This window comes from Euphorbia lathyris, chromosome 1 (assembly GCF_963576675.1).
Source record: "Euphorbia lathyris chromosome 1, ddEupLath1.1, whole genome shotgun sequence".
Classification (NCBI taxonomy): domain Eukaryota; kingdom Viridiplantae; phylum Streptophyta; class Magnoliopsida; order Malpighiales; family Euphorbiaceae; genus Euphorbia; species Euphorbia lathyris.
This window is the reverse complement of record NC_088910.1, coordinates 133,818,227-133,829,393: the sequence shown is the minus strand read 5'-3', so window position 1 is coordinate 133,829,393 and position 11,167 is coordinate 133,818,227.

Sequence of the window (11,167 nt, the reverse complement as noted above, 5' to 3'; positions counted from 1 at the left end):
GGCTGATCCCAACGGCGCCTCACAGGGAAGTGCTCCGATCAAGGATTTTTCCAGAAGTTATCAATATTTTAGTTTTCGTTTTTAGCTTTAGATTTACATTTTCTTATTAGTTTGAAGCCTATATCCCTTCTTGAACTTCTTTTTCCGTCAGATCTACACTTGTGAGCTATATCTCTTTCTTTTATTCTTTTTTCGGTCTTAGCAAGAGCGGAAAAGGTTTATCTTGTCCGTAGATCTATAGATCTGCGTGGATGCACAAACAGAAAGGACTCAGATCCGAACGTCCGAAAGAGCTTAAAGGATGGAGTATGGATTACAACGGTTTTTCAACGGGATTCGACTTACGAGAAGAATATGACTTCTATGTTTATTGTATTTGTATCTTTTCTGGTTTTTAGTGCTCTTTGTAGTCTATGTATTGCTCTTTGTAGTCTTTTCTTCCCTTTGTGGGTCTTTGCCTGTATGGGATGGAAGTTTTATTCCTCTTTCTTTCGTGCTGTATTTGTATTATTAAGTTAATGGAATGATATGTGGGCTTTTATCAAAAAAAAAAGAGAATGTAAAAAGGGAAAATTACACAGAAATTCATTTTCTAAAAATTATTTACAACTATGTCAAATCATAATTTTGTATTATATCAAACTAGTAAAATCAGTACTTTTAATATATTTTAAAGATTAGAATTTATAAATTAGAAATCTATAATATATTTTTTAGGGTTTATAATTTATGAATTGGAACCTAGAATTTTTAAATTATGGTGTAAAATCATAATATATAAGGAATAATAACATATTAAGAATTAAGTTTGATTATATGACTTAGCTGTAATTTTTTACTTAATTATGATATTCATGTATTTGACCCTATATAAAATTACAACTAAGTCAAATTTTCAAATTTGATTATGAATATACTATTATTTTTTATATAAAACAAATAAAGTATATTTTTACACTCTATTTAAAAAAAAATCAACTCCAATTCATAAATCCTAAACCCTAAACAATATATTTTAGACCCTTAATTCATAAATTCTAATTCTTAAAATATAATAAAAAATAATGATTTTATTAGTTTGGCATAATTTAAAATTAGGACTTGACCAACTTAATTATGAATATACCATTATTTTCTATATAAAATAAATAAAATATACTTTTACACCCTATTTAAAAAATTTATCCAATTCATAAATCTTAAACCCTAAACAATATATTCTAGACCTCTAATTCATAAATTCCAATTCTTAAAATATATTAAAAATAATAATTTTATTGGTTTGATATAATTCAAAATTAGAACTTGGCATAATTGTAGATAGTTTTTTAAAAGTGAATTTATATGTAAATTTCCCTAAAAACAAGGATATAGGAAAGGCTTAAGGCCATAATAAAAAGGGAAATTTATATTAAAATTCACTTTTTAAAACTTATTTACAATTATGTCAAGTCATATGTAAAACTAATAAAATCGTTATTTTTAATATATTTCAAATATTAGAGTTTATAAACTAAGGTCTAAGATATATTGTCTAAGGTTTAAAATTTATGAATTGAGGTTTAATTTTTTTTAAATTAAGATATAAAAGTATATTTTATTTGTTATATATAGAAAATAGTGACATATTGAGAATTAAGTTTGATAATATGATTTAGTTGTAATTTGTAACCAATTGTGATATTCATGTAAAAAGCTCTAATAAAAAAGTGGACTTCCTACATGAATATCATAATTAACTATAAAATTACAATTAAATCAATTTATCAAAATTAATTTAAAAAATGTCATTATTTTCTATATATAACAAATAAAGTATGTTTTTACACCTTAATTGAAAAAGTTTGAACTCCAATTCATAAATCTTAAACCTTAGACAATATATCCTAGATCCCTAATTTATAAATTCTAATTCTTAAAATATATTAAAAATAATGATTTATTAGTTTGACATAATAAAAAATTATGACTTGATATAATTGTGAATTGTTTTTAAAAGTGTATTTTCACATAATTTTCCCACAAAATAATGAGAAATTTACACAAAAATTCAGATTTGAAAAATTATTTATAACTATATCAAGTACTAATTTAAATAGTATCAAACTAAGCAATAATTATTTTTTTATATATATATATAAGAATTAGGTTTTATGAATTAGGGAGTTTATGATTTATGAATTAAAGTCTAAAATTTATAAATTATGATATAAAATCATACATATATAGGAAATAAAAGACATATTAAGAATTAAGTTTTGTAATATGATTTAATTGTAATTTTATAAATAGATATGATTTTGGGTGAAATACATAAATATCATAATTAAGTACAAAATTACAACTAAGTCATATCATCAAATTTACGTAATTACAATAATATAAAAGTCACTCAACATTATATTGCTTAACATTGTGGCCACCAAAATATAACTAACGCATCCAATGACCGTTAAGGACCTTAAAATAGAAATATTTATTCTTAGGGTAAACTATACAGTCATTGGCACAAAACTTTACTTATTTTCACATTTTGATTATGAAACTTTAAACCGTAATATAAAAATCACTCGACCTTACAATTTCTAACATTGTTGCTACTAAACTTAATCAACGACTCAAGATGACCGTTAACGATCTCAAAATAAAAAAAAATCAATAATTGATTATTCTTTAAGTAGCTTTAATTCGTCAAATCTTTCATTTTGATGTCATTTAAGTATTGTTTGATAAGGAGAAATAAATTTTAGAGATAGAACTGTATAAATGATGATTTTGGAAAATAAAAAAAATGTGATTTCATGGTAATGTTGTTCTAAACGATTTTGATTCTTGATATTTCTATTTTAAGATAATTAACGGTAATTTTGAGGTGTTAGTTATATTTTGGTGGTCATAATGCTAAGAAATATAATGTTGAGTGACGTTTATGTTACGTTTTGAAGTTTAGTAGCATACTGTAAAAATTAGTAAAGTTCTGTGCCATGAGTATAATTTACCCTAATATCGGTAGTTGTTTGAGAAAAAAAAACTAAAGTTCAGTTCTATGAGTGTAATTTACCATAAGAATAAATGTTTCTATTTTAAGATTGTTAACAGTCATTTTGAGGCGTTAGTTATATTTTGATGGCTGTAATGTTAAGCAATATAATATTGAGTGATGTTTATTTTACGTTTTGAAGTTTAGTAGCATACCGTAAAAATTAGTAAAACCGTAAAAATGAGCAAAGTTCAATGCCATAAGTGTAATTTACCCTAGTATTGGATTGAAACAAAAATTTATATTTTGATGGATGTAACGTTAAGCAATATAAAATTTAATGACGTTTATTTTACATTTTAAAGTTTAGTAGCATACCGTAAAAATTAGTAAAACCGTAAAAATGAGTTCAATAACATAAATGTAATTTACCCTACTATTGGATTGAAACAGAAAAAAAAATCTGCCCCAGTATTGGATTGAAACAGAAAATTATATTTTGATGGCTGTAATGTTAAGAAATTTAAAATTGAGTGACATTTATTTTACGTTTTGAAGTTCAGTAGCATAGCGTAAAAATTAGTAAAACAGAAAGTTAATTTACCCTAGTATTGGATTGAAACAGAAAAACAAATAATTCCACCTAGTATTGGATTGAAACAGAAAAGAAAGTTAATTCCACCCTTGTATTGGGTTGAAACAGAAAAAACAATAATTAGTAAAACCGTAAAAATGAGCAAAGTTCAATGCCATAAGTGTAATTTACCCTAGTATTGGATTGAAACAAAAATTTATATTTTGATGGCTGTAACGTTAAGCAATATAAAATTGAGTGACATTTATTTTACATTTTAAAATTTAGTAGCATACCGTAAAAATTAGTAAAACCGTAAAAATGAGCAAAGTTCAATAACATAAATGTAATTTACCCTAGTATTGGATTGAAACAGAAAATTATATTTTGATGGCTGTAATGTTAAGCAATTTAAAATTGAATGACATTTATGTTACGTTTTGAAGTTCAGTAGCATAGCGTAAAAATTAGTAAAACAGAAAGTTAATTTACCCTAGTCTATACATATACTAAAAGCTTGAGTTACAATGCTGATGTGTCAACCTGTGATAATTTCTCAATTTAATTTCTTTTTTATTTACTTTAATTTATTTAATAAAAAAAATTATTCTGTTAACCTACAAAATTCATCATCGGCACCTAGACTTCTTCTCTCACACCAACACTATCCTTCCTTATATTATCTCTTACAAATTCTAATCTGTATATCACTTACGGTTTCAAGGTAGAGTTGTATTAGAACTAAACTTCAATTAGGGTTTTCCTATACCTATCACAAGATTTGTATATATATACACACCGTGCATTTCAGATCAGTTGAGCCGAAGCTGTTGGCTTCTTTCAAGGTTCTGATCGTGCATTCTGATTTCCTTTCTTTTCTATTAGCAAAACACCATTGTTTTTTTTTCTTTATGCTTTGTTTTCCAGTTTTTATGTTCAATAGAAACCATGTGGGTGGTTCCGGTGACAACAATCTCTCACACCTCCCCTCCTCAAGTCACTTCTAACCCACCTCAATCTCATATGCTAAATCAATGTTTAATGTATAATTCAATTATTTTGAATTTTTTGATTGTTTGGTTAGTTAGGTTGGGTTTCTTGCAATTAAAAGTTTGAATGTTGGAGGATTTGCAGGTGAGAAGGATTACCCAGATGTTACCATTAAACCTCGTTTATGCATCTCTCTCTAATTCTTTCTCTCTAATTTTATCTCTCCTCTAAAAGAAAAGTCTTCCAGAGCAGTTCATGTAATTGAACAGTTTGTATATATATCTTTGTGCCATTGTATGTTTTCAGATGTTCTCTCATCATAATATGATACTAGCTTTTTTTCCCTTTTTGAATTGAATTGGTCTCCCTTGAACCGATATCCTATCTTCTTTTTTATGCAGATGTTTTCATATGGATAATTACAAGATGTTTTTTTACACCATATCTGCTCAGGATATAAGATTATTTTGTTGCTGTTTGAGTGGGTATGCATATAAAATTATATTTTACTGATATGAGCACTATTTGTATTTAACTTACTTATGTTTAATGTTGACTACAGTGATGCTTACTTTTTCAGTAGATTTAATTCATTATCTCACTAATGACATTTCTTCCTTCTAATTCGATTATATTGATAAGACTCTTACATGAGTAATTATTGGAGTTTGTAATACACAAGGTTAGTTTCTTCTTTTTTAAGAAGTCTATTGCTTTTTTTTTTTTTGTGTTTCTGTATCACTTTCCTAAGAAAGATTGACACGTCAGCTATCATTACTGCAAAAGGATTAAATGATCATCATTACTGCAAAAGGATTATATTACCTGATCAAATGTAATGATGCTCATTGTTTGCTATTTTAATAGACTGGAAGCATTCCATATGTTGGTTATATGGAAGCAATTATATAAGTGTCTTCTTCTACTATAAAACGAAGATCTTCTTATAAAAATATTTTTTTTTGTATATTCTACATTAAATTAGGAATTTTACTAAAATGGTAGTATAATTTATATTAAATTAATAATCTAACTAAAGAGAAATTTTACTAAATGATAATAGGCTTAAACCACTGCCATTGACCTATCTAAAATTTTGTTATTTGACCATTGACCTATTATTTGGTCACATTTAGCTCATGATCTATCCCAATTTGTGCAATTTCACCCAATTTAAGTGGAGACTATATAATTGTTATGTTATTTTGATACTTAAATATGATAAATTTTAGTTTAGAAATTTGTTTTTATTTGTTTTTCTTTTTTAATCTAATATTTATTTTGACATAAGAGAGTTTATGTGACAAATAAAATTTAAGACGTGTAACGTGTCAAGCTCATATGTCAAAATATCATTACATATGAGGGAGGATAACAGTTTTGTTAAGTTTCCATCTAAATTGGGTGGAATTTCACTAATTTTGATAGTTCAGGGGCCAAATATGATCGAATGATGTATCAGGGGCCAAATAACAATATTTTGAATAGGACATAGGCTCAATAACACCTTAAGCCAATGATAATATATCTTATATTAAATTAGAATTTTATTAAATTTAAATGGAAATCACTTAAGTTTAATAAAATTATAACATAATATTACAAAAAAATTAAGGAATATATTGAATTGGAACATTTACTATGTTAATTGAAGATTTTTATTTGTCACAATGAAGACAAAACATGTATGTTGATAACATTGAGATATTATCCTGAGGACCAAAAGGGATATTCACCTCAAAGTACGCCGGTGGTCTCCAAAAGGAAGTTGGTTGGCGGATCTCCCCAGACCAGCTCAGAAAGATCCCCTGGCGGACCTATAGGGTGAATCTCTCCCTTCGCCTCTATAACGGCTGGCCGCTGACTCGGCCATAAAAGATCATTAATGAGTTATTAATTAGCTAATCCGCCAGATTCAGAATAACCCGTAACCGCCATTAATGAGGCATTAATGGAGACTTTCTAGTTACCTGAAGGTTACAACTTCCCAGCTATATATAGCCTGGTCCCCTAGGTTATCAAGGTACACACACATTCTCACCATTCTTGTCAATTCCGTTGGTTTCCTTGATCCATCTTACTGACTTTGGCATCGGAGTGTTCCCGGCCGATCCCAACGGCACCTCACAGGGAAGGGCTCCGACCAAGGATTTTTCCTCAACGGTAGAAACCAGACGGCAGTCCGCCTTAGACCATATTTTCAGGTGCATACTGTAGTGGTTCGAACAAATATACCAATGAGAAAGGTGTTGCAGAAACCAGACACTTCAGGAAGGTTGATGGAGTGGGCAATTCGCCTTGGAGAATTCGATGTGAGGTATGAAAGCAGGTCAGCTTTAAAGAGTCAGGTCCTGGCGGACTTCGTAAATGAATTCACTGACGAAGGGATAGATCATCCCAAGCCTCCGATAGAGGAATGGTCAATGTACACCGATGGAGCCTCCTCGACGGATGGAGCGGGTGCAGGCGTTGTGATCAAAGGTCCCCAATACATAAAATTACGATACACAGCAAAATTAAATTTCCATGCCACTAATAATGCTGCTGAATATGAAGCTCTGCTATTGGGATTACGCCTACTCCAAGAAATCACTCCAGAGCGGATCGTAATCTATAGCGACTCTAAACTAATGGTCAACCAAGTAATCAAGAATTACGAGGTGAAAGACGAGGTTCTGGCCAAATACGTAGCGGAAGTCAAAAAGTTGCTGGATCACCTTGAAGCTAAGGAAACTAAATGGGAGCTGATTCACGTACCAAGGGAGTCCAACACAGAAGCTGATCATTTGGCCAAAATGGCCTCTTGTGAAGAAAACTGGACAGATCCGGATTGTCCCTTCGAAGTTAAAATAGCTCCAGCATTTGCCTCAGAGGAGGTATCCCTACTCACAACGGTAGAAGATGATTGGAGATCGGTCATTCGCCAATATCTGCTAAATGGAACCTTACCTGAAGTCAAAGAAGAGGCACGACGGATAGTCAGGAGAGCAGCTTATTTCTCCTTGATCAATGACGGCCTTTACAGAAAGTCCTTTAGTCATCCTTGGTTGAAATGCATTCTACCGGAAGAAGGGCAACAGATCCTTAAAGAGCTACATGAGGGATCATGTGAAGCACATGAAGCATCCGCCGCCATCTTGAAAAAATCCAGGTTAGCAGGTTTCTACTGGCCCACGGCTGAATTGGATGCCCAAAAATTGGTAGAATCTTGTCATAATTGTCAGATTCATGCGAACGAATCACATACTACCAAACACATTCAGAGGCCAATCATAGAAGGACGTCCATTCGCCCTCTGGGGAATAGATATTGTCGGCCCATTTCCCCCAACTCGTCGGCAAAGAAGGTATGTGGTAGTGGCAGTGGACCATTTCACCAAATGGGTAGAAGCCGAAGCTGTTTCCTCCATTACTGCAGAACGAATGGTGGAATTCGTCAAAGACAACATCGTAGGAAGATACGGTGTTCCACATACCATCATCACTGATAATGGAACACAGTTCAACTGTGGCGAATTCAAGGCTTTCTGTGAGGGGTTGGGCATCCTGAACAGATTCGCCTCCGTTTATTATCCCCAGTCCAATGGAATGACCGAAGTAACCAATCGAACGATCGTGAAGGGGATAAAGAAGAGATTGGGAGAGCACGATAAGAAATGGGCGGATCAACTAACAAGTGTTTTATGGGCTTATCGCACCACCCCAAGGACGGCTACAGGGGAAACACCATTCGCCCTTTCTCATGGCGTTCAAGCCGTTATTCCAGTCGAAATACAGGTCCCTAGTGACCGAATGGCCTTTTATTGTGAAGAGGACAATGGCAAACGACTAAGGGAGCACCTAGATCAGATTGAAGATCGTAGGGATCAATCCTATGTACGCATGGCAGCATACAAACAGCGGATTACAGCTTACCATGATAAAAACGCCAAACTTGTGGATCTAAATGTGGGAGATCTCGTGCTCCGTAAAGCTGATAAAGTCCAATCTCGAGAAGGCAAGGGCAAGCTAGGACTTAACTGGACGGGTCCATATCATATAGTGGACAAGATTGGACCAGCCACGTTTAAAATACAGGACATGGAGGGCAATACACTACCACGCACGTGGAACCTCCAAAACCTCCGCAAATACTTTGTCAGAAAATGAAGTGTATACACGGTCTTGAGTACTCTTTTTCCTTTAATAAGCTTTTTCCCATGTGGTTTTTCTTATTAAAGGTTTTAACGAGGCTCACTTATAAGACCTACTTGCTGTAATAAGGTTTCTCCCATTAATAAACATCATTTGTTCTATTATCTATGTTCTTTTTATTGTTTACTGCAGCAATATCAATATTCCAGTCTTAAAAAGAGGGGGGGCATCCAACGCTCTCCACATTTTCAATGTATCGCTATCTTAGAGATACATCCTCGATGCCCTTAAAAATATAAGAGGATCAATCTTATGGGCGGATCCGCCTCTAGGCGGATCCGCCTCTAGGCGGATCCCAATCTCCAATAGAGTTAAAACGATCCTTGGACGCAAGGTGTTTACACTCTCTTATCCTTCCCAGAAAGGAATTCACAAGTCCTACGGGCGGATCATTTCACCTCAAAGATAGGTAGCAAACTGATCCCCTGGGCAGCTTTACTTCCTCTAGAAGGAATAGAACAGCTTTTAAACCTTCACAAAGGTTCATACGGTGGAGTATGGCTGGCCACCTACTCCAAATCCTAGGTGTCTATATATTTCCTTACGCAAACGTAAAGGTAAAATAACATAGTTTCCATAAAGGATCAAAACAAATTGTACTTAGAAATGTTTTTACAATATCCCAAATAAAAGGAAGCTAAACAACAATAGGAGCATCCTCCTTTGCGCTTTCTTCGCCCACGGTGCTTGCTTGGGGATCCTCCTTCTCCACACTTGCAGATACGCCATCAGGAGATACCTCCTTATTCGCCAAAGATACGGGACCAAGTGGAAGAGCCTGGTCAGGGATTGGTTCTGCATCCGCCTTAAGAGGCACTTCATCAAACTCATCCACCAAGACCGTAGTAGTGGGTTTGGTTTCCTCCATAGGTCCCTTCATCCATCTCCGAACGTAATCACGGAGGTACTCCTTAGCGTCTGGCATTTTATTGAACTTCGCCACATCTTCCGGTTCAGGGACGGTGAATTGCGGATCTGTGAAGTTAATCTCAGGATGCGCCAAGGAGAAGTACGCCATAAGCATCTCACCGTAATAAAAAGCTTGCACACCCGCCGTGTATTCAGCTTCTCCAAGGGCGTCTTTGTGGCTCTTGGCATCAGATGCAATCTTTGCCTTTAGACTCTTAATCTCCTCATCCCTGAGAACCAAGGCGGCTGTGGTAGAAGCAAGGTTTGCATTCGCAGAAGCAAGACCTGCATTAATAGAAGCAATAGTGGAATTGGCTTCCATTATCTCTTTCTCCAACCTCTCAATAGTTGCTTTATCCGCCACATTCTGAAGGAGCTCATTTTCCATGGTGCGAAGGCGAGCATACAACTGTCAAAAACAAACGATTCAATCAAAAAGCAAAAGGACTAAGGAACTAATACTTTCTACATCTTTTCTAAAAGAAACTCACCGAAAGGAGCTCCGTCTTCCCCTTTTGAGCATGAATTGAACCAGGAATCTGGTCATAGTTCCTCTGCACTTCGCCCACCTGACCCAAGGCCTTATCCAGATCATTTAGGATGGATTCGTTCTCGAAAGAACCTTGGGCTCCCAATTTGGCGGACCAATAGCCACCAATATCAGGCTTCGCCGACTACACAAACATGAAAGAGTCATACTCCGGCCCGAAACTTGATGAACGAAAGGAAATCAAAAGATAGACTACCTGTGCAATCTCCTCAGCAGGTTTGGCGGACCTCATGGCATCCGCCATATGCTTAAGGCCCCCAGTGGTGTTGGGCTTCCTCCTCTTTAGTGGCGGATCAACCACTTTCTCGGCGGGACATTTACCAGTATCAGCTTGAGGATTCACCGCTTGACCTTTCTTGCGTGCTTCAGCCTCCAAAAACTTCCTGCGTGTCTCTGCAAGAGCGTGATTGGCCTTAGATACACCCCTGCCAAAGAAAACATTAAAGTAATCAAAGTTCACGAAGCAATGAAGGGTACCTTGGTCAAATTGCGCAATCTTTGAGTAAATAAATTTATCCTCTTCCCGGCGAATCAAAGGGATATCACTCATCATGAAAGCTAAGGCATCTGCATAAGTCCATGCATCCGCCTTAATCTGCTTCATGAGCTCCGCCACCTCCTCATCACTGTTTGTTAAAATTCGCATGTCACCCGCCATATGTAGCGGCCTGGGATTCCAGACTGAAGGAAAGCCCAATGGTTCGCCATCCTTTATCTTCACGTAGAAGAATTTCTCATCCCAGCAATGAACATTAGACATTTTTTCGCTAAAAGGCGAATAAGCTTCGAATTTGGCGAACGTGCGATAAGATTCGGACTTCCTTTTTGAGGGTTTGTGAAAAGCTCTAAAGATACGGCCCGTGTATACAACTCCTAAATTCGAGGCAAGGTTGCAGTCTAAAGCAATGTCCAACCAGCAGTTAGGATGTAGCTGGCTGACTGTGATGTCAAAGTAAGAGAGGATGTCCGCC